The following is a 24,992-nucleotide window of genomic DNA, read 5'->3' as shown; positions in this document are numbered from 1 at the left end:
CACAAAAGAAGCAACTTTAATGAAAGAGCTATAAGAGAACCACACAGCAGGCAGCCCAGAAGCAATTCTGATAGAACCTGGAAGCACTGCGACTCCTGTGCTTTTTCACCATTTTATTTTCACCATGTTATCATGCATCTCCCACACTCAGGCCTTGCTGCTAGGAGAGGTCAGAGCCTCTTCTCCTCAATTTTCCTCTTCCCTGTCTTTGGAAAAAAAACAGGGTTGTCAACAGTTTCTATTTATGTGTTCAACAACACAAGTAACAACTTACGTTGGCCAGAGCAAGAGAGAAAAACACCTAAGAAATAATTTGATCTTGTATGAGTTATTTGCCCTGACCACGCTGAGCTCAGCACCAGCCTCCCAGCCCGCGCTGCCGCGCCTCCTGCCCTGCACGAGCGGTGCTGGTCCCAGGCTGGGTGCTGAGCAGGCAGGAAACGTGTGGTGAGGGAGCAAGCAGCAGGGCCGGGGCCATTTCGACCAATTTAGTGTCCAGGACCTCAGCAAGCGGTCACACAAAAGCCTGTGCCAGAAAGGTGCAAACTGCTCTGCACCCGCACCGATTCCAACCGCGCATGGGTTCCAAGCTACAGTCACGGCGTTTGTCTGTCCTCATCCAAAGGGAACAAAACCTGAACGTTGTAATTCAGCATCCTTTTCACACACAGCAACTGAACAGCCGTGAGGACTGCTCGACTGAACTGCTCCAGTCTTAGAAGACTCACGGCAGGACTTACAAGAGCACACGGTTCCTAAGCCGGACTTCCCGGCAGCTCAGCGTGCTACTGCTGCGTTTACATCTGGGAACCCAGGGCGTATTTTTCATTTTCAAGGCTCTTCGCTTCTCCCCACAAGTGCTTTTACAGGTAGAGCACCAACTTACTCATCAGATCTGCAGCTGAAAGGAAGTGAGCCTCACACTGCAGAGCGCTGAGCGCCTCGAGAGGTGCTTCACGCCGCCACACCAACTGCCGCACACCCCTCCGCCAAACAAAAGAAAGTGAAAATGTCCCCAGTAAAAATACCCTGCATAGCTTACACCTCCAGAATAGCACTCCTCATCTTGGGCTTGGCGTTGCATCTAAGAATTAAACAGAAAGATGTAAGAACGTCTTACTTGCTTCTACACAGGCATTTTAAGATGCCGTTGGAACCGATGATCCCGTGCCATCAGAGCACGACAGTACAGGCACAGCGCGGCAATTACAGAAAGCCCACGGAGAACACACCCAAAGCATGGTGCAGACAAGCAGGACACCTCTTTCTGAAGTCTTACTTTTGACATACATCAGCTGCACGTGTGGCAAAAGCATCACTCCTGGAATTACTGAACCTGCAGTTGCTGCTCCCGGTGTGCTCGTTTCCCATCACCTCGCCGGGCGCTCAGGAGGAGATTCCCAGGTACACAGCCCATTATTTGCGTGCCACCTTCTCTGAAATCCAGCTTGCATAACAAGAGCTCCAAGAACATTTCTTTTTGTACTACCAGAGAAACAACTTTGCAGAGTAAATGGAAAAAGTGTCTAGTTCCAAACCCTCCAAGGCAGCTTTGGCAGCCCGCTGCTGACAAGTAGCACGCTCCAAGTCTTCGGGTCCATTGGAAGCTTGGAGGAGGAAAAAAATAGCACTGCTAAGCTGTTTGGTACCTATTAACAGACTTACTGGCTAACCAGCCAGAAGAAATGCGTCTGGCGAGCTCCTACAGTAACATGTTTTGCACCAACAAAAAGGCTGCAGAGCTCCTGGGCAGTCTTCCACGTCAGCCTAACTCGCCAGAAAGACTCAGCAATAAATAAGTTTGGTTAGTAAAGAGATGCCTGCTCTCACTTTTGCTCTGCCCCATTCTTCTGCTGTCACTAAGAGAGAAGCCCTTTCCAATCTGGAAAACATCGCCCCCACACCGAGTAACAGCCCTGAAGAGCGGCTGCCTGGTGCCCAGAGAGCCCCCCGAAGCCAGGCTGCCTCGGAGCTGCCCCAAGGGGCACGCCAGCCTAGGGGGGACAGGGGAAGGGGGACCTGGCATTTTGCTTGCAGCTGAAGCTGGGCCAGAGCTGCCAACAAGCACAATGCAGAGTTTCACTGCAGCCCGCCCCAGGGTCTCCAGCACTCCCCAGGTCAGCGCAGAAGTTTGGCGTTTCTCCTCGAGCACTCGCAGCCACCCTCAGCTCCCCGTGCCGCCTGCTTCCAGCAGTATTTTAAACCGCATCCTCCTGCTGGAAACAAGTCCTATTTAGAAATTTTTCTAACGTCTCTAGAACAATTTTGGAACATCTCCGCCAGCCTGTGGCACCAGGCACAGCAGTGAGCCTCAGGAGGGCAGCGACCCGCACAGTCACTGAGGTGCTGAGCCCAGACCTTGGCCAGCACCACACAGCAGCCTCCGGCACTGCACAACGGGGCTGGCACAAAGGCCAAACACCACCAGTGCCACCCACGGATGCAAAAGCGTCCCTCAGCACCCCACAGCAGCGGCACACCAACAAGAAGCCACTGTGCCTGGTGGAAGGATCGGTCCCTGCCTGCTCCCTGTTCCAACACCCGTTTTCCTCAGTTTCCCTTTGGCAGTCAGGTCAGGGTCCATTCAGGCAGAAATCACAACTCCCCCCTTTTCTGGGAAGAGCATTTCCTATTCAGACAAACTTTAAATAAAGCCAGCAAGCACACGGGCTGCCATAGAAGCAGCTGATTCAATACCTTCCAAAGCTCCAGACTGATGCACAGTTAACTGGCGAGCTCCAGCACAGCTAGAGCTGGCTCCAGCAGCCAGGAGATACAAAACAAAACAAAAAAAAACCACCAAGCTCAGTCCCCAGAGCTGATGCTGATCTCTGGAAGGGGCACACAGCACCAGGGATGCACACCAGGAATGACTGAGGCCATCAGCAAGCAGCATGGCCAGCCCTCACCGCGCTGCCACCGCACCAGGCACATCGCTTCGGGGGCTGCACCATGCCTGTGACAGGCACACCAACAGGGTCACAGGCGACTGGCAGCGGGTGCCAGGGCTCACACATGTGCATCCACTCCTGGGGACCTCTCATCCTGTCGCTGAGTTCCCCTGGGCCCATTTTACTGCCCCCCACGCGGGATTTGTTGCACTGCTGAGAAGCCCCCAGGGCACCTCTTCTCCGGGATCAGTCCCAGTAACACTCACATCGCACATGTTCCATTTCAGCATCTCCGTGGCTCTCTGCTGGACTCTCCCAGCCATGAACACGACTCTGTTGTCCTCGGGACACGTCCCATGGCTCAGCTTCCTCCCACCTGCTGAGGTCCTGCTGCACAACCAGCGGGTCTGCTAACAGCATCCCCCAGCTGTCCCAAACACGCTTCTGCTCATCCTTTCCACAGATACGCTGTGTTACTGGCCAAGGGGTGGGTGAGCGCATCGTGGAAAAAGGGAAGAATCACAGAATGGCTTGGGTTGGAAGGGACCTTAGAGCTCATCTAGCTCCAACCCCCTGCCACGGGCAGGGATGCCACCCACTAGATCAGGCTGCCCAAAGCCCCGTCCAGCCTGGCCTTGAGCACCTCCAGGGATGGGGCAGCCACAGCTTCTCTGGGATGGGGCAGCCACGGGTTCTCACCACCCTCACAGCGAAATCGCTCCATCACAGAAGGCCACCAGATGGATCAGGAATGATTTGCCCCTGGGGAAGCCCTGCTGGCTGTCTCAGATCACCTCCTTGTCCTGCACGTGCCTTGACATTGCCCCCAGGAGGATCTTGCCAGGCGCAGAGGTGAGGCTCACCAGCCTGTAGTTCCTTGGGTTCTCTTCCCACCCTTTTTAGAAATGGGAGCGATGTTTCCCTTTTTCCAGTCACTGGGGACTTCAACTGGCTGCCAGGATTTTTCAAACACGATGGAGAGAGGCTTGGGGACTACATCAGCCAGTTCCCTCAGGCCCCTGGGAGGCACAGCATCGGGTCCCATGGACTTGTAGCTGTTCAGTTGTGTCAGGAGGTCCCGGACCTGCTCCTTGCTTACAGCACGAGGGGCTCTGCTCCCTCCAGCCCTGCCAAGAGGTTTGGGGTCTCAAGAGACGTGGGAAGCCTGGCCACCAGTGAAGCTGTTGTTAAGTCCTGCTGCCTTCTCCATGTCTGTTACCAGTCCTGTCTTCGTTTGTCAGAGGCAATACGCTCTCCTTGGTCTTTCTTTTGTGACCTGCAGAACCCTTCTTGTTATTCTTTGCCTCCCTCACATTTAGTTCCCTCTGTGCCTTGGCCTTCCTGACCCCATCCCTGCCCATCCGGACAGCACTTCTGCCCTCTTCCCAGGGCACACAGCCCTGCTTCCACCACCTGTGCAGTTCCTTCTGCCTAAATTTGAGCAGTAGATCCTCGTTCAGCCATGCCTGCTTCCTACCCTCCCTGCCTGATTTACCACATATGGGAACAGAGAGCTCCTGTGCCCTAAGAAAAATGTCCTTAAAGAGCTGACAGCTCTGACCAGATCCTGTGTCCCCCCTAAGGACCGTGTCCCACGGGATCTCATCCACCAACTCTCTGAGCAGCTGGACGTTTGCTTTTCTAAAGAATCCAGCTTGAGAAGATGCTTGCGGTCTTCCTGGGACTGCACAATGCAGCGCTGCGCGGGAGGTGACCAGAAGGGAGTTACTTGCTTAAGAGCAGGACAAGGAACCAGTTGTTAGTGCAATTTTTCAAAACCACCTAAGGAACAGAGCCCAGACCCAGCGAGCAGCTACTCCCAACCACCAGCTGTATGGAAGGATTTTAGCTGGGTCTGACTGGTCCTTCCCTGCTCTCTCAGTGCTCATCTCCAGGATGAAACAGCGCTGATAGAAACGTTTCCTTATTCACGTTATAATATAGTGAAGATTACATCCGTGATCTGCACTGCTTGCCCCGACTGCATTCATACCAGGCATGAAGAAAAGTGAAAAAAAACAGAAAATGAAAAGTTTGCTAAGTAAACAAACGTTACAGCACCTGAAGGGAGTTTTTCGGATTAGTGTGATTTTATCCCTGAGAGGTCTGTGATAAACTGAGCTGGCACTGATGGTTTCCTGCCGTACCCAGCAAGTACTGGAGCTGCTGAAGCCCACCGCTACGTGGAAACCAAGCAAATTCCTCTCAGGCAGCCACCTCCCGCCTTGCCACCAGCTGCACTTCTGTGCTGCAGCTGTCCACGGAGCCACAAGAAGGCAACGTGAAAGAGAGAAAATTAAAGGCAAGAAATACCTAAGGCCTCCTCACCAGCCTCCTCCTTCCCATCTAGTCTGTAACTTGGAAAACCTCAGTCTTCATAAATATGCTCCAAATTCAAACCGGTGGCATGCCTGCCCTTCGTAATCTCGCTATCTTCAGCAGGGAGAGGAAATCCACCCTTCTGATGGAGGAGCCTTTCCTACCCGATACATGGTGTTTGTTCTCTTTCGGGACACCGTTGCAGATGCCCTCTGAAAACCGAGCCTTGGCAGGCTTCATTTTGGCCCCCCCACAAGCAGCAGATCTCCTGTGTCACACCAACCCAGTACAGCCGTTATGGCAGGTTACCTGACGTACTCCATGTGCTCTCACGCCTGATGCTAACACGGGCAGGCATTATTTTACGTACGGCATGTTGCAAGCAGTAAGGCACTAGGCATAAGAGCAAGATAGAAATCTGTCTTCTACAGGTATGCAGAGCCTTAATCTCCCAAGATCAAAAACATTTAGGCAAATCTGTACTTACCCTAGTGCTACACTGAAACTGAAGCTTCCTACTACAGTGGAAGACTGAGCACAAAGCCCTGAGAAAAACAGAAAGCGAGGGTTGGTTACAGCCTGTGAGACACACGCAGCTCACTCAGCAACCTGAGGTAGGCCTCAGGTGCAAGAACACAGCTTTTGTAAGCAACAGCTGCAATAAATTAAGGAATTAAGATGAAATGAGCAGCTGTCCCTAATAGGGGAGTCTGGATGAGTCCAAAGCAGCCTTCTCTGCTCCCATGTTAGCACCGTGCCATCAGCCCATCCCTGCTAGAACAGCCAGCTGCAGTTTTAGTGACAGCGGTGATAAGGGACGTTATCCATGAAGGTTCTCTGTGAAACCCTGCAAGAGTCATGACTGCACCTCCAGGGCTCCTTGTGGCTGCAGAACGCGAATAAAACCTCTCTTTTAACATCAGAAATCTCCATAAGCACATTTCTCACCCAGCACTCTTCTCCTTGTCCCCTACTCTCACCCATTTTCCCAACCCCGCTGACAGGCAGCGATCAGGAGGCAAAGCAGGAGGAACGAGAGCCCTCGGAGCTGACGAAGGCACCAGCCACTGTAATTCTGCCAAGCTCTGGCTGAGCCTGTACCCAGCGAAGTCTCACCACCAGAAAGCACTCAGGCATTGTAACCTTTGTCACCTCCTACAACTGAGCACACAGCATTATTGATCGACTCTGTTGTACCGGGTTAGCTCTGCAGTTAGCCATTGACTCAGTGCTGGGATAATTAGCACTTAAAACCTTGCATCTCATGCCATGTGCTCACCAGGCAGTTGTTGTTGTTGTTTAAGAAGCACTTAGTTTATTAGTTTATCACTGATTTATTGCTTCATCTTCCTTCCACTCCCTCCAAGTCAGATGATCTCCAAAGGTGAACAGTCAGCAGTTTCTGTTCCGTTCAGGTGAAGGATGCGTCTCTGGTTAAACACCCCACGGACTGTGGCTGTGGGCCCCTTCCCCAGCAGAAAGGCAGCGAAGCTTTGCTGGAAGGCCGGCCGGGGTCCTGGGGAGTGGGATCACATTCCTGCAGTGAGCACACCCCTCTGCTTCTATCCGCAGGGTTCAGCTGCTCCGGGAGGGACAGGACAGGTCAGCGTCCTGCTGAGCGCACCCAGCACCTCCTGGGCACCACAGCCACGTCTCCCAGCAGAGCATTTTTCAGACATCCTCCACCCGGGACCCATCCCCAGCCCAGGGCCCCGAGGTGCTGCCTCCTTCAGCCCCACGAGGCCACGACTTCGCCCTGACCCAGGAGGCGGCTGCCTTCCCGCGGGACCGCCCAGCCCCAGCTGCTGATGTGCAAACACGAAGACACGCGTGGAGCTATCAGATAAAAAACACTCCCAAGCAGAGCAGCAGCTCAGCAGCAAGCCAGGAGCCTGCCTCTGCTTTCCTCTGAGTTAGCGATAGGAATTCCTTCTTTTTTTCGTAGCACCTAACTGGGGGATGAAAGAGGCCGTGCCTACACTCCTCGGACACAAGCAGTAAATGCCAAGCTGCAGCAGCCTGGTGTACCAGCACAGCGAGGCATTTCTATTCCTTTAAATAAAAAACTGCTGCAGGCAAAACATGATGAAGGCTGTCTGTTGAACAAATATGCACCCGAAATTAAGAGTTACTTCTAATTATTTTACGCTTCTGAAGTTCCTAATAAAAAGATGCTATCAAGAAGTACTTTGTTTTGAAGATCAGCTTTATCCCCACCTAGCATCTAGCTAAACAGCCCAGCATCTAGCCAAATCGTTGCCCTACCCCATGCTAAGGACAAAGTTTGCACAGCTTTTTTAAATGTTGCATTTTTAATGAAATTCAACACACCCAGACACTGAAGAAACTGCTATGCTTCCAAAAAATGCAGAAAAACTAGCCACAAAAATACACCAAAGTCAGTGTGAACATAATTGCACAGAAAAAAAGGCTTTTTTTTCTAGGTCAGTCGAAAGCCTGTGGAACTGAGCACACCAAGTATGGGGCTCCCCAGCCTAACAGCGTCCCTCCATCTGTAAGGGCACGGCCAGCTCGGAGCTGCCAGCCCCCACTGCTCTCCATCCCTGACCATTTCACACTCTTACAGGACCGAGTCATCCTGGAGCCTGGCCCCCCGTGAAGTCAGCGAGCAGGGGCAGCCTTTCCAAGTCACCCTCCTGCAGGGATTTCAGTGCTTCACTTTAAAGATTACCCTTTACGTGTAAGATTTGCAATTCAATTTGAATATTACAAAGCCAGCACTCAATCGCTGTTAAACAAGCACAACAAAACCACGGGGGTTTTAAATGCCACTTTGCATCTCTTGCAGGACTCTGCAGCCACTCCACCCCGCGCTCCCTTGCCTGCTTACCTGAGTGAACGAGACTTGGATGCCACTCAGACTTCTAAGCAACAGAGTTCTTCCTGATCACCTTCAGAAGTCGTTGGCTAGATTATCTCAAAAAGGAGATGCTGGTGTTCTCCAGCCAGGAGCATTTTACAGACAATCTGCTGTTCAGAGCCACATCCCGCACAGATCCGGACCCTGGGCATTTTCTCCTCGCTGCACCCCCAGAACAAGCCAGCAGCACAGCACGCCGTTCAGACTGCTGACAGTGAAACAGCAGCATTTGCAAATAAAAGATTTCCTGTTGTGCTTTTCAAGAAGATCAAGAGCTGTAGGTTTCAGACGCACCTATTTCATCAGGACCACGATGTCCTCAACCAAGCGAGACAAACCACTGCCCGCGTTACTCTGCTGGTCCCCCACACAAGTCCAAAGCGGCACAGCCACACTCGTGCCTCTGCTGCAGCTTTCCCAGAATATTCCCATGTCCGGCTGTTCTACCAAACCACACAAACAAGGCACCACACTGCTTTTCAGAACTGTAACTACTCAGTGCCCTAAAACAAGTCATTAAACGTGCATCTTCATTTCCTTAATCGCTCGGGGTATCACATGGGCACCGTCCGCACAAGGAACTCAATCCAAGCATCTCTGCAGTTACAATAAATATTACAACACTTAAAAATCTTCCATACGATAACAGACCACCAATCTGTTTTCCCATTGCACAGCACCACTTCAGTGTATTTACGAGCTTTATGTCATGAGACATCTTGAAAGGAAAACGATCGTTTGGAAGTTTCAGACCCACCCTTCTGGCGTTTACTCGGACAAACAAGCTTTGGAGCTCAGCTTGCTCGTCAAATGGCAAACCGGAATCATGCGCTGGCAATTCTGCTGCAGTTTGCCATGTATTCAAGGCTGCACTGATGAAAAAAGTCATTTTCCTTTTCCATGCACTACTAGCAGAAAGATAACTCAGCTGGATCGTTCTCCGACTGGCTCACAGCACGGCTGCACAAATGCTTGCGCCAGCAAGGCGTGAGGGCAGAGAAGCGAAGAATGGGGATGAGCAGCAAGAAAGGGACAGCCTTCCAGCGCTGCTGCCAGCTTCAATGCACGTCAAACTGTGGCTTTAAGCTCCAGTTTCAAGCAGTTCACGTTGCAACTCAACAGCCTTAAACATAACCAAAAACACTAACGAAAAGCACAGGTTCTGCAACAGGAAGGGTGATAACTTCAAGTGGCTTTAAAGAGCGATATCTATTTTTCCAAGTTTAATAAATTCTAGGGTTTGTTTTCTTTTCCCACAGTTTATACATCGGCCTTGCGCAGAAGATCAGCAGTAAACACGCTCAGTCTGTAAAATCCCTCAGAGAACACAGACTGGGGTAGCTGCAGGAACAGGGCAGCAGCTCAGTGACCATCCCAGCTGCAGTAAAGCCTCGCATTCAAGACTGCTCGGTGCTGCACCTGACTACACAGTTAGAAGTCATCTTTGAGATTCATTTACATGACACCAAGCTTGTTGGAATACCAACTCCACGTCCAGCAAAGCAGGCTACAGGCAGCAAAACCACTGCCCTGCTGCATTCCCCCCATGCCGAGAGCCCTGAGCACCAGGAGCTGCAGCCACACAGGCACCCGGCACCACGGGGCTGTACCAGCGGGAGGCACACGGCTGGAGATGCCTTCGAGAGCACATTTTGTGTTCTACAAGTGGTTGGACCGAAGCCTTACCTTATGGTGCCACATTAGGTAACGTTCCTGCTGCTTTGGTGCGGGCCAGGGGAACATCCTTGGTTTCGAATGGGAATCGGCATCACAGAGACAGCCTGGGGCAGTCGGCCCCAAAAGCAGGCACAGTCAGCTGGCTCGGGATTAGGTAAAGGGAAGCCACGAGGGGACCAGGGCAGAACAAGGTGCTGGGGGCACCTCTCAATCCCACCAGTAACTTGCATGTTTATCTGTGCTGCTCCCAGTACACGAAGGTGTCATCGAACGTCACACACAAACGTTTCCTCCTCTTCCTTACACAGGTGGAACACCCACACATGAAGTCAAGCCTACAAACTCTTGGCCTAATTAATAACCAACACCAAGCTTCACAAGCTGTCTGCACACCAGAAATACATCTGGGCTTCCACACACCCTATCAGCTCCCCTTGCCATTTTTTTTTTATATATAGCAGATAACCTGGTCTTATTTTTCAGTCTTCTCTGCCGTGCTGTTTTCTTTAAAGACACTTCAATATTGTCTGTACTGCTACCACACACAACGTTTCACCATCTCCAGGCACAGCACCCATTCCAACAACTACACTCTTATTTGGCTTGTTGTTCACACACGGAGCTGAATTTCCAGAGACCTTCCAACAGCGCTGCCTGCTCTTCTCCCATCTCTTCCCATCAGGCAGCCGGAGTTTCGACAGGCCCACGTGCACCAATTGCAGTCATTTCCTAACAGCAAGAAGTGCCTTTCATGTCCCAAAACTTCAACACACGGGCCGATGGAAGACAATTTTTTTTTATCACGGGCTTTTGAGACTCTCCTGTTTCTCCAAACACTCGGTCTGCCATCAGTTTGTTAGCAGCTTGGTAAAATTCCTGCTTTTCCAAAATAGTACCCTCATGACTATGGCAGAGCCTACCAACTTTGGCTACACAACCATTTTTTCCTCGCATGACAAATTTCTGCCGTGACTGCCAAGTGATTTGGTTTCATTTCACAGATCCTTGGTAAAAACCCAGGTATACACTAAATATTTGTATTTGCTCTTCTCAGACTAAAATTAAATAGTTTTGTCCTTGGGAACTGTACCAATTCATCCCAGCGTTTTCTTCCAGGTATTTTAAAAACCAGCACTGGTAAGCTCACTTCAACAGAGTTAAAACTTTACTCAAGAAAACAGAAGTCAAAGTGGTGAGGTCTTTTCTGCAAGACGGAAAAGACAAAACATTCCTCAGCAGCACTGCTCTCTGCAGCAGAGGGGAAAGGCAGACCTGGGGGTCACGCACACACTTGGTACTGGATAAAAGCCGCCACGCTGAAAGAACTGCAGATATTAGCACTGATTATTTGAAAGGGTGACTTTACAGTGACTACGATTAACTAAAAACAAAGATGACAGAAGCATCAGGAAAAGCAGAAGTAATGAAATTAGCTGCCTGTTTTGTAAGAGGAAACAGTGGGTACAGCGTAACATGGATGGAAAGCAAACACGCATTTATTCCTGGCGCTGCATCCCTAAAACATTAAGCACTTCTCTGCAAAATTCGGCATCCTCAGATGACTTATTTTTGTAAACAACTCTGCCACCTCAGCCCCAAGTCTGTACAAAACCCAGATGCGTGTAACAGTCCCATGACTGGTCACACTTAAATGGTCTTTAGAAAAGGAGCAAGATTCCTGTTTATGTTTACTGGAACAGCAACGCCAAACTTCTGTACGTCTCAGGGTCCTCTCCCCGCTACCAATGCAGAGGCGTGGAGAAGTGCTGCCTTCTGCAGCACGGAGCTCACTGTTTGTTTATGACCCCAACCCAGCAGACAACCACAGGATATAGCTACTGTGCTGGTTAGCACCTGTAGGTCTCAGCCAGAACCTTGAAATCCAACTGTGCTGGTCGTGCAGATGACAAAAACTTCAGCTTGCACTGGTCTCAAGCAGGTGACCAGGTGCTCCGAATCATTTAAAGACTCGGCTTTCCACCTCAAACTCATCAGCCAGCTGTGAAAGAGGAAGAAGACTCACCAAGCAGAGCTAAGGGCACAGCACGTTGCAAAACATACCCAAGGCCACATTAACCTTACAATCCATCACGGGCAAGGAGGCAACCTCGGTGAGACGAGGAGAGCCCCGTCAGGACCTCTGCCCAGCGAGTCTGCTCTTCTGGAATTGGATCTGCCTCACCTAGCTTGTAGATATTTATGCTATCGATGACTAATCTGAATTAGTCACCCAAACTCCCGCTGCTGTAGGAGAGAAACGAGCGCTTCTACAGCAAAACTATTTCAGACTTTTGCATCAGAAGAAAATAAGCATCTGTTTCTCTCCATTGACTAAAAAAAGGAACCCTAAACGGTTACCTCAGATGTAGGCATTTACATCAGAGAGATCTGAGCTTCAGGGACAAGTCTCCAATCCCCTGAAAACGAAGGCAGAGTCTGAAACACAACGTTATAGAAAAGCAGCTTAGAAAGCCACGGGAGAAAACAAAAGCCACCAACAGGATGTAGCACACACCATGGACAATGCAACATTAAAAAGTGATATAATAAAGGACTGCGAGGAGGCCTAAGTAACAAAAACCAACTGAGCCCTACGGAAAGCAATCACCCACGCTAAAAGAACTAGAAAAGGGTAACGTGCAATAGAACCAAGCTGAAATCTGGTATTTAGGATCTTCTCATTTGATAAACAGAGAGCTGGCTGGGCATCTGTTGGCCAGCACCTGGATGCTCTATAGCTCAGGAGCTGAAGTCTCAGGACTCTGTGCGGATGACCCAATATAGCACCTGCTATGCTCAGTCTGATTTAATCCCAGCCTCCCCTCACACCGCCACAGCCCCTTCCCATTTAGCAGTCTGCCAGCAGGGCAGCAGCGCTCAGTCCCTATGGTGCTGAGTACCCGGAGTACAATAAGGGAGCAGAAATTGAGCAGGAGGAGCAGTCCTGACAGCGCGGCTCCCTGGAAGCACGGGACAAAGCAGGAGCAGCCACGCTGCAAACTCAGATCAGTTAAATGGGAACCACACCTTATTCAAATGCAGACAGAGACCTGCTCTGCCCTCCTCTCCCTCCCGGGTCGGCTTCCCGCATCCTCCCGTGTGTCAGCACTGCTTGTGCAACTGCACATCGAGCTGGTCACAGGAGCTGATCCAGCTGAAAGTTCCTCACTTGGAGCAGCGCTGGCGTTCAGTGGCAGCACAAGTGTTAATGCCAACACATGGCAGCCTGGGCCGGGGCCAGCTCGCAGGGCCTCAGAGCTGCACCCTTGTCCTTTGGCTTGGGGAGGCAGAGAGTTGTCAACCTGACCGCTTGCAGTCTCTGTTATCCTTCTAAAAAGTGGGAATCGGTCTTAAAAGAGAAGGATCACAGTAAATGGGATGCCAGAGGATCCTCCAAAGGAACAAAATGAAACGGTAAATGGCTGCAGAAACACGGCCTGCCTCGTGCCACCCCGCCCTGTGCACATGGAGCTGGGAAGCTAGAACAGCCCCAGGTTCCACCAGACCATCGGGAACGAAGAGCAAGGGGGAGAAAGGAAGGGAGAACATGGCAGGGAATGCACGGCATCATCAGGAAACGTGAGGGCATACCCATCACATGCGCTGTCTGTTAGCATAAGTCTACCAGGGAAAAATTAAAGACAAAATTGAAACTGAAACGTGTTGTGTTGCCTTCTTCCTGCCACAGGCTGCAGCAGGAACGGCCACCTCCACCGCCGCAGTCTTTGTACCCTTTTTGTGCTTTCCCCTCAGCGAGCAGTGCTGATGCCTGCTCTGCTGCTGCTGCTCCCAATTCTGCCAAAGAAAATCAAAATCAAAGTGACAAAATGTTTACCAGTGTCACTGCGAGCCACGGCGTTCTGAACAGCAGCAAACTGCAGAACTGAAAAGAGGAAAAAAGCCTACAACAGGCACGAGAGGAAGAGCAGCAGAGTCGTTTGCCAACCCAACAAAAACCTTGAATTCAAGGAATCAGGAATCAGTACCTTGGGAAAGTTTTTGCAAATCCTGTAGATGGCCAACCACCCCCACCAAAGCCGAGCTTGGTGGAAGTTTTATTTTGCCGAGGTAATGAAATGGCCCCAGCGCGGCCTGGCTGCCTTCAGGAGCTCCCTGAACTTTGCCATTTACCCATAATGTTATTTTCTCGTGCCTTCCGGCTTCCCTTCTGTACAGATAAGATTGTGTCAGAGCCGTGTCAGGACGCAGCGGTGAGAAATTCGGTGTTTGCCACGCCGGGGACAGGGCCCAGGGGAGCAGGGCAGCTGGCACCTCGCTCCCAACAGGGCCAGCGGCCGCCCCACGCAGGACGAGAAGTCCGGCAGGCACCAAGAAAGAGAAACAGAAAAAAACCTGGCAGCAGGCAGCAGCCCCAGCACAACAGCTGCAGAGCTTCCAGGCTCAGGCCGATGCTTTCGACTTCCTCCTCCTGCCACGACGTTCTTCTGAGCGAGCTCATCCCGCTCCTGCTGACAGCCCCTTCCCGACCCCTGCCAAAGCACGCTGTCGGCTGCACGCCGGGGACGGCTGCGCAGCCGCGGCCACCGGCAGCCCCTCGGGTTTCCCTCGGACCAAGTGGCATTAAAAAACAAAAAGCCAAAATGGTGCTGTCCAGATCCAGCCAGAGCTGTCGACCTGCAGCTCGCAGAGTGGGCTCGAGCCCCAGGCACACACAGGGCACTGCAGAGTCGCTGGCTGTAAAAGCTTCCTTCCCTGAGATAACTTCAACATTTCTCTGCCTGGATTTCCCCCCTGCCCGAGTTAACACGCAGGTAAAAATAGCCCAGGCACGTCAGGATAAAGTCAATATTGGTTATTGCTCTGCTGCCTGCCTTAGGACCAAAACAAGGCCCAGGGGGAGGGGAGGGCACGGGGAGGGAAGGAGCAAAGCGCAATGAAAGGAACAAGCGGCCCAGGAACACAGCCGCGGCCAGAAAAGCCAACACGCTTCTGCTTCTCATAATATTGAATCAGAGAGGACACCTCAGCTCCTTTGTTGCTACTACTGGTCACGGAGAGGCCACATTCTTCCCTGATCCTCACGTAAACCCGCTCACGTCTGTAGATCTCCCGTGAGAAGGAGGTAACAAACAGCCAAAGCGATCCCCCGGCCCATAAAAGATAATTAAGAACAGAACTGCCTTACCCTATAAATAGGGCCGGGAGCACACGACTGCTCCTCTGCACTGCAGCTCCATATTTGACTGCCTAGATGGGAGCCGACATCGCTCCGGAGCGCGGCCTCTTACCTCTGCTCCCCGCAATTAGTGCTCCACCAAGCTCCCACCACCAGCAACAAGACCTCCCCCAGGTGCTCCTCCCTGCAAAGCTCCCGGGCTGCCAACACTCGGCTCCTGCTTCGCTCCCCACTCCCTGACCTCAACTGTTCTTCCCGTGTCACTTACACCCAAGTTTCCCTGTTATTCTCGTCATTCTACTATTGTTTCAGCAGCATTTACTCTAACGAGGCTCTCTCCTCTTTCTCGGCATTCCAGTTCACCCGTTTTTACAGCCGAGCTTATAAGGCTGCTCTAGCTGCTGCCCTTCAGGCACTGACACTTCAGACTCCAAGCCACTGTGTTAAGAAAACACACTGCTTGATTATGCATGTGGAGTCACTCTCTCCAACGTATAATCTGCAGCTTTTACCCTTACACCTCTACAGACCTCGTTAGCAGCAGCAGGGAACATGAAAGCCCGTCCTCCCTCTCCCCAAACACAGCACCTTCGGTCGCCCAAGCTCTGTGGTGCTCAGGACAGAGCAGCGCTTTTGGTTTCTCTTTGGCACCTCAGCTGGCAGCCGATAAAAGCAAGGAGCAGGCATGGGAGGAAGGGCTCCTTCCAGCCAGCACAGCCCTGCGAAGAGGAGGAGAAGCCCGTCCATCGAGCTGCTTCCTCCTGGAGCTCAGGACCGCACAACCTGGGGACAGCGAGGCCCCAGCTCATCCCAGCTGAGTCCTGAGCAGCAAGCCCTGAGCCGGGGAGACCCCAAAGCACCCCCTGTCCCCAGCAGCCCCGCAGGCACCCCCTGCTTTCCACCATCCCCTCACAAGGGAGCAGGGCAGAAGGGCTGTGACACTGCTGACAGTACCCTGCCACGTCCTACAGGCAACTCAAACCCACGGTCTGAGGGTGCTCAAATATTACTAGGGTAACAAGATACGGGGCTGCAGATAGCTCACTTTATCGTCCATTTGAATGTGACACTCCGATTTCTGAACTATGAACTTAAAACTCCAGCCCGTCCCTATGGCAGTGTTATGGTTCCATCGAGCACCATGCTCAGAACGAGGGCAATTTGCTGCTCCCCACCACCCCCGAGCAAACACCCCATGCACAGCAGCTGCCTCCCAGGGGGCTGAAGCGGGCAGGAGCCCCCCAGCACCTCAAATCTGCCCCCTGCCCCCCTGCCCGACCCCGCTGTGCCACCACCTCAGCTCCTCCCAGGAGCTGCCACACCACAACTTCCACCCCATTTCTCACCGGGACGCTGTCCCCAGATTTGCAACGTAACACCCAGAACGTGCCAAAGGCCCCAGAAACGTCTGCACGACAGAGAGACGAAAATCAAAGCAGGCCTCCAGTTTCCAAGGGTTGTGTTCTTGCCCAGCCCTGGGTCATCCCCCGAGCAGGCGTTTATGGGCTCGCTCAGGGCCCTGCGGATCGTTTTACGCTCCTCCTGCGCGGCCCAAAATGTAACTTTGCTTACCATGATATCACCAGCCGTTGCTATGGAAATTGCTATACTACCATGCACTAGGGTTGTTTTTTTTTTTAAACCACCGAAATATTTTGGCAGGCTGTTTGCCTCTAAGTGTCAGGATAACAAGGAAAATCATAAATGTTTGTTCTCCCGTCACCCTTAAAGCCGTGCGTTATTAAAAAGCAAAACCTGCCGGTCGGCAGCTACACGCTGGGCCCTGGACAGGCCCGAAATAGCAACTTTCTCCTTTCGCTTTGCAGAGAAAATAGATTACATCGGGAACAAGGCCTCGGCTTTGCGAATCACTGTTCTTGACGGGGAGATCAAGAGCCGAAAAGCACCTCGGGCCCTCCCAAGTTCTCTGCGCCTGTTTTTCACTTCCTAGTTGTTGTTGTTTTTTTTTTTTTTTTTTGTGGTGCTGTTTTTTTTCCTTTTTTTCTTTTTTTTTTTTTTTTTTTGAAGCGCTGCAAAACAAGGCCCTGGCTTTCCGAAGGGACCCCCTGAGGGCAGCGGCCCCCCTCCCTGCGGGACCCCGCAACCGGACGGCGGCACCGGGGCAGCACCGGGACGCTCCCCCCGACCCCACAGCACACCCCTGACCCCACAGCAACCCCCCAAATCCCCCCTTGTCCCCCTCAGACCCCGCTGTGCTCGGCCGCGGGCAGGGCCGGCGGGGAGGGCCCGGGCCTGGGCCTGCAACGGGGCAGCCCCGGGGGGGTCCCCGGGGGTCGCGGCACGGTGTAGGGGGGGCTCCCGGCGGTGTCGCGGGGCCCGGGCGGGGGTCGCGGTGTAGGCGGGTGAGGGGCAGGCCGCGCACCGCCCCCACCGGGCCCAGCGGGCCCGAGCCCTCCACGGGAGCCTCCGTGAAGGCGGCGGAGGTGGAGGGACGTGAGGGGGGTGCGGAGGGGGGGGGGGCGCGGCCCGGCCCCGGTGTCGGTGACAGCTCGGCGGTGGGCCCGGCCGCGGGTCTCACCTGCTGGGGTCCGGCCCTGCCGTCCAGCCCCTGGCGGGGCCGCTGTGGCGCTGCCTGGCTGCGAGGCCCCGCGGCGAGGCGGGCATGGGCCGCGGCCGAGGCGGGGGCGCGGCGGCGGCCGGGGCTGCGCTGACAGCGGGCGGCGGGCGCGGGCGCTCCGGCGGCCTCCAAAATGGCGGCGGCCCCGCTGCTGCCCAGCGCCCAGAGAGGGGGGGGGGGAGAGGGCGGGAGGGCGGGGGGCGGGGGGCGGGGCCAAAGGGGGAGGGGAGGGGAGGGGCGGGGAGGGAGGGAGGGGCGGGGAGGGAGAGGGGGCGGGGCCGGGAGAGGGGCGGGGAGGGAGGGGGGGGGGAGGGAGGGGGGGAGGGGAGGGGAGGGGGAGAAATGGGAGGGGGGGGGCGAGAGGGGATGGGGGAGGCACAGCCTGATGGGGGGGGGGGCACAGGGAGAGGGGATGGGGAGGGAACAGGGTGAGGGGATGGGGGGGGGCACGGCATGATGAGGGGTCACAGCATGAAGGGGGTGTGAGGGGGGGCACAGCATGAGGGGGGGCACAGGGTGAGGGGTGAGGGGATGGGGGGGGTCACGGCATGATGGGGGGACATGGGGGTGAGGGGGTGTGACAGTGGGGGGGCACGGCCTTAGGGGGGAGTCAGGGGATGGGGGGGGCACGGGGTGAGGGGGAGTGAGGGGATGGGGGGGGTCACAGCCATGAAGGGGGTCACAGGGTGAGGGGGTGGGAGGATGGGGGGGTTACGGCATGATGGGGGGGTGCACGGGGTGAGGGGGGGGGTCAGGGGATGGGGGGACACAGGGTGAGGGGATGGGGGGGTCACGGCATGATGGGGAGCATCAGGGGTGCCTGAGGGGGACGTGAGGGGATTGGGGGGGGGGACATGAGGGGCCAGGGGGGTCATGAGGAGAAGGGGACAGGGCACAGTGGTTTGGTCCCGGCCCTATGGACACTGGGGAAAGGGGCCAGGGCCCAGGGGAAGGGGAACGGAGCCAGGGGAAGGGGCCAGGGCCCAGGGGAAGGGGCCAGGTCTGGAGGAAGCCCCATCACTGCTGGGACAGGCCCCAGGGCCTCGGGGGTGCAGGCTGGGGGCTCTGGGTTGGCACCGGGGGGGGCCGCTGTGGGGCAGCTCACGGCCTTTGGGGTGGCATTTAATGCCAGGGGACAGCAAGAGCCCTTGGGGGGCACAGCTCCGGCACGGGGATGCAGAGGCCGAGCTGCGAGCACCGGGCAGGGCCCTGCTGGGCTCACTGGGAACGGGGGGACTGGGCCCTGCTGGGGACACTGGGATTGAGGATGGAGGGTATGGGGCTGGGGGGAACGGGAGGGGAAGGAAAAGGAAAAGGGACGATCCGAGAGATGGAGCGGAGCGGCGCTGGGCAGCAAGGCTCCTCTGAGTCACGCTGCCGTGCTGGATTAAGTCGGCTTCGCTGCTGCCTTGCCCAGATTTGTCTCGGTGTGCTCATAAACTGCTTCCTCCCTGCCAGCACCATGCAGGAACCGAGCAGGAACTGAGTTAATTCTGAATTCCAAAGCCAATTCTTGCCATTGGGTTTGCCACCGCGTCTCGTCTTCTCTGCCAGTCCTCGGCCTTCAGCCCTCGGCCTGCCTCTATTAACGCACGTTTATAATGTCACACGTTTACAATGTCACACATTTATAATGTCACACGTTCATAATGTCACGTATTGGTGTTTGCTCCAGCACCTATGGACAGACCTAAGGAGGAAACCCTGCTGAGAGGGTCTCGGTGGCAACCAGGCCCCCCTGGATGGAAGCACACAGGGGAGATGGGGCCAGCACGGCGGGTGAGAGAGCTGCCTTAAAACCGCCCTGTTTGCACCATAGGGGTGGGTTTTTTTCCCCCGCAGAAATACCATAAAAAATCTCCACCGTCACTGAGCATACCAAATTGGCAACGATTCTCATCAACGTTTGGTTTTGTCATCATAAGGGCTTGAAGGCAAAGGCTCCAGGACTGTTAACAGCAGCCAGTATGGTAATTAACACTTTGTTGGCCATTAACAAGGAAAAAAAGAAAATATTAGTACAACTCCTTAAGTTTCATTTCTCTGTTTTGTCTGTTGGAGGGTAATGAGCTTATAAAGCACTTTTTATGGCATGTTGTGGCTTCTGGGAATGGAGCAATGGCAATCCAAGGAAATCCTCGATTCTTCCAGCCGTGCCCAGAGGGTTTTCGTTTGCTGTCTCCCCACTCAGAGCCAGAGGGCCAGGGCTGGAGACCCTGCCTGCCCCAGCTGATTTCTAGAATATAGGTCTTGGAACAGCTTCCTTCTTTTCTCCTCCAGATCTACAAAATACACTAAAACACTGCTTAACTGCACAGGCTTGGCAGCGAGGACGGACTCGGGCTGCCAGCTCACCTCTCCCAACCCGGCACGCAGGCAGGCACAGGAACCGGGAGCGCTACTGGAGCCAGCAGAATGGCCCACGGGACCGAGCCCCTGGGTGTTTTACAAGGCCAGCTATATTCTGCTGCAAACAGCCATGGGTTTCTTCTGGGGCTACTCGTGCTGACACGCAGGTGCTGAATACTGGTATGACCTCTTTCCTGTTCAAACAGATACAAAAATCATGTCTGTCCACTTGTGCACATATTTAAATTTGGCAATTTCAAGTTTCACATCCCTCACTGTCATTAAAATCCACGCCAGGATATAAATAATTAAAAATATTATCCTGTCACTCTCCTTTCAGCAATGTCTCAGCCTTCCTAAACAGGAAGGAGCTGATGATTTGGTGTCCTCGCTCCAATGGTGTTAGCATTTCCAGACAATTGTTTATTGAAATTCATGCTGGCCATATTCAGTCCAACGTGCACTTGAATGATCTTGTGATTAGTCAGTGCCCAATCCAGCAAAAATATATTCAGAAAAGGAGTGTCTCTTTCACGGTTTTATAGGAAAAAATCCTAAGGATTTTTTACCATTTCTTTTTAAACTAGAACAGTAATTTCACCAGGTTACAAAAGTGTGAATTTACTTTTAAATCCTAAGGCTGTGGATAAGAGAAAGAAACAGCTTTGCTGTTTACGTAGTGTTTTATATCCGCCTGGTTTCACCACTGCTCATCTCACATAGAACGAAGAGAAAGAAAGAGCAAGGTACAACAGTGCCAGCTCTGCTTAAATTAACAGTAACTCAAGCAATGGGATGCAGCCACTATTCTGGCCGGTGACCTCAGCTCTCCCTGTCTTAGAGAAAGATTAAGAAGCTGAATTCTGTCTGCCATTGCGCTGTGTCAAAAAGTCTCGCGGAAGAGTAGCTCAGCTGCAAGCTCTCTGAGATAGCAAAGTTGTCCCGGTGCCAATTTGTATGTCACTCGGCATTCTGTTGACGCTAACAATAATGGATACAGACCATTTCTAAACAATCCGAATTGTGTAAGCACGCAACAAACAGAACTCATTCTAGCAGGTGGCCAAGAAAGCACTCTGCGGGTACAAGAATTCATCCCACTGGCCCCAACGAGGACCGTCGGTTGCTGCTGCTTCGTTGCCTGCACTGCTGCAGAACTGCACCCTGGAGCCACGGCCGCAGGCTCTGCCACCATGTCCTGTCCTGGTGGTTAGCCCTGCCCTCGTTGGGCTCGCACCCCCAGAATTAGCATGCATAATTGCACTTTCGTCCCGTATGCAAACTTGTAGTCCATTGACAAGTCTGGTGAATACTGCCTCACTTTTTTAGCGACGCATTGAGGATGTATTCCACATCTGTACAAAATCAGCTAAAACTATGTTGTTAGCTTTCACCCCCGAACTTGAAAAGCTGCCACTGGTTAACTCAAATAACTGATTTGCACATCAAGCCGCCAGGACATATTACACGTTGTTTTGTGGTGTGACTCGCTGTACTACTGGATAGCATGGCTTGTTTGGTTCTTTCTTTGAAGCGCTGAACCTTGTTCTAAGTGAGTTTTATTTGGGAATTTGAGGCTTAATAAAAAAGTGTAAAAGACACAGAATTTTTGTCAGAAATCCAAAGATCATGGCCACAGAGACTTTGGCAGACTATGGATACTTTTGTCTTCAGACCCACAGCGTAGTGAGTATTATGGGCTCCAGACCCTCAGCACAGTTCCCCAGTCTGGAGCTGGAGGATGAGCCGGGGCCTCACTGACGGTTCACACCTGGAGCGCGATTCCGCACGCATTTTGCTAGGATGCTGCACAACCAGCAACAGGAGGTCGACGATCAGGAATGCTGGGCTCCGTTCCTGGCTGTGAAAGGAAGTGTGATGTAGTGGTTAGAACAGACATTGGATCAGGATTGCCAAGCTACAGTTCTGACACGAATTCTGAAAAACACTGAAGGGAGGAGGGGAGAAGTCTTAGCTACGTTCTACTGGAGTCATAAGTTCTTTTCCTAAACATAATTTGTGTGTTAGACTTTCCAAACACCGAGAATTATATCTGGCTGCCTTTTGGGGCAAGTTATAAGGCCTCGTTCAAATAACAAAGCTCTGAAGTGCACAGAATATAAACAGCAATCAGAAGTGAGACTGGCGAGCTAACATTTCTTGGCTTACAGCATATTGCACGTTCCTCTAGTCTGCAGGGTATTTATGTTTCTTCTTTTGTCTGGGGAATATTATCCTGACTGGCAATGCAAGAGAAAAGGCAGACAAATTGAAGCAGAATGCAAAATATCCTGCAAAAATCTGGTAGGCCGGTGCTCCTGAGAGCTCTGATGCAAAAGATAATTATAGATGAAAGTGTAGCAACCGCTGTGGTTTAGGTTGCGAAATGTTCTATTTACTCAGGTTGCTTAGGAGCCGTGCAAAAACTACATGCTGGCTCTGCGCAGCACGGTATCTCCAGCGAGGCCAGAGCTTTGGGGAGGATCGGATCTGCAGTGTTCTCAAGTTCTGCAGAACCTTTATTGCCCAAATATGGTCCAGCAGCATATAGGTGCTTAAAAGGCTAGAAATTATGGGCCTGTGATTAGATGTTTTGTGGAGACCGAAAGCTCAAAAGGCCCAGCCCTCAAAGGCTGAATAGATCAAATTTTTGCTGAGAAAATACCACTTTGTAGCTTTCTCTGCAGGAGTCCTGAGGAGCACAGGACCAGCACTCTCCCTACTCCTTGCAAAGGGCTACAGAGCCAGATACACGTCATTGTTTTAAGTCTTCTGTGTTTTTGTTTCACGTCAAGCCGAGGAAATTAATTGTAAAAGCTCCGTGTTTAGACAACATAAAGCCTAAAGTACTCTGGGGCACGTCCTCAGTTTGTGTAAATTGTCATGAGATATCAAAGTAAAGATCAAACGCCAGGCCTTCCCTCAGATATCCTGTGTGTGCTATGACACAGCAGCTACACGTGGTCATAAACTGTTTTCCAAACCATAACATAATGCAATGCAGTAATACTGTGGTTAGGCTAATGATGTGGTAGGACCATCACATATTGTGCTAACCAGCATCATCCTATTGTTGTTTGTTTTTTTTTTTTTTCCCCTTGCACTTCTTTGATTACCTTGACGTGCTGCTTCTTCACGCTTAAACCCTATAATCTCTCTGTCCAGTTTGCATTGCACCTTGCTAAATGTAGCTATGGCCCATTACTTGGGTGCAGAAGTGCTAAACCAATACAAAAAATGGATTTTCATATTACCTGTTAGTAATATTATTTATTATAGGCTTTCAGCATACTGTACCTAAAGAATGTATGTTATGATATGCTGCATTACTTGTTTGATAGTAATGTTATGTGTATCATAGAATCATGGAATCATTAAGGTTGGAAAAGACCTTCAAGATCATCTGGTCCAACCATCCCTCTACCACCAATATCACCCACTAAACCCTGTCCCCAAGCACCACGTCCAACCTCTCCTTGAACACCCCCAGGGACTGTGATTCCACCACCTCCCTGGGCAACCCGTCCCAATGCCTGACTACTCTGAGCAGAAATGTCTCCTCATTTCCAACCTGAACCTCCCCTGGCGCAACTTGAGGCCATTCCCTCTGGTCCTGTCACTAGTTATCTGTGAGAAGAGGCTGACCCCCAGCTCCCCACAGCTTCCTTACAGGTAGTTGGAGAGAGCAATTAAGGAGAGAGCTATTAAGGAGAGAGCTATTAAGGAGAGAGCTCTCTCCTGAGCTGCCTCTGCTCCAGACTAAACAGCTCCAGTTCCCTCAGCCACTTCTAAGACTTGTGTTCCAGGACCTTCACCAACTTCGTAGCCCTAAAGTGTAGTGTCATGTAGTCCTCTAACTGTCACAAGGCGTACAAGCTCTTTGGTCTTCCTATTGTTGAAGGCTTCCCTGATCAGCCAATTTCATCAGCACAATCATATGAAGTGTTGCTGAGGTCTCCACAGAAGTCCAGCACAAGAGCCAGGTCCTATTTACAATCTCAGAAAACCCCATTACATTTTTCTTCCTTGCTTAATATGTAGGATAAATTATCAAAGAAAAGCAGAGACAAAACAACCTTGCAGCTGATTCTTGCCAGAAAGGAGGCATGATGAGAATACAAAATAAATAAATAAATAAATAAATAATAGCCATTATAAAAAATACTGGACATGTTTTTGGCTTGTTATCCTTTGTCCCATAATAAAAATCACCTTTGATCTTATTACCAAGAGGTCCTATACAGCTGACTTCACTGCAGCTGCACACGCATTACTCCTGGCTTGCCAAGCATAAGGAAATTTACTGTGAATAAAAATGGTAATGAAAGTACTTATAACATCTGAGAAGTGTGAAAACAATAGCTGAAAGACTTAAATTAATATTGAAAGACACACCTTTAATCCAAACAGGAATCAATGAGAGGCCCCGAGCCAGGACAAATCCAAGATCTCTAGTCATCCCTTCACAGCTGGAATTTCCAGGAGTTGTATTGCAAGACAGGCAGGTATTGGAGTCCTAAGACAAGTTATGAATTTATGTGTATACTGGGCACAACCAAAAGAAAGGACACAAATTCATCTGTATGGGCAAGAGGATACCCCCACTTTATTCAAAGCTGTGGTGAATAGGCCTGGTTCTCCTCTGAAACCAGGTAAATCTGAAAAGTCGATTGTTTTTTTACAGAATTACCCCAATGCACCTTTTGGTCATGATGCATTTTGTCAAGAAAGCAGCCAGGAATGTGCACATCTTTTTTTCCAAAAATTAAACAAAAGCCCAATAAAGAGGCTTTACTGTCAAGCACACATGGATCATGTTAGGACTGAGGTTACTGCTACCTCGGTTGGATATTAGGTTATACACCACAGGAGTACACCTATACACCTATACATCTATACAACCTATACACCTATACAACCTATACACCTATAGGTTGGATATTGGGTTATTCATCACAGAATATTACCTATAGGTTGGATATTTGGAAGAACTTGTTCCCAAAAGGTTGTTAGCCACTGGGATGGGCTGCCCAGGGAGGTGGTGGAGTCCCCGTCCCTGGAGGTCTTCACAAGATATTTAGGTGTAGAGCTCAGTGGTGTGGGTTAGTGGCGGACTGGTCAGTGTTAGGTCAGAGGTTGGACTGGGTGATCTTGGAGATT

General features: G+C 51.8%; 1 protein-coding gene across 2 annotated transcripts in view; it reads right to left on the bottom strand.

Annotated features, from left to right (window-relative positions):
- Positions 1-17,634, bottom strand: part of PPP6R2 (protein phosphatase 6 regulatory subunit 2) — a 91,221-nt gene extending 73,587 nt beyond the window's left edge. For both annotated transcript variants that reach the window (XM_084297697.1, XM_084297698.1), the window contains exon 1: positions 17,445-17,634. The gene's annotated coding sequence lies outside the window, so the exon portion shown is untranslated. The remainder of the gene's footprint in view (positions 1-17,444) is intronic.
- Between the last annotated feature and the right edge of the window lie 7,358 nt (positions 17,635-24,992).

Source organism: Netta rufina, assembly GCF_964035555.1.
Source record: "Netta rufina genome assembly, chromosome: 1".
Classification (NCBI taxonomy): domain Eukaryota; kingdom Metazoa; phylum Chordata; class Aves; order Anseriformes; family Anatidae; genus Netta; species Netta rufina.
The sequence above is the reverse complement of the archived record's forward strand: the minus strand, read 5'-3'. Positions and strand labels throughout refer to the sequence as shown.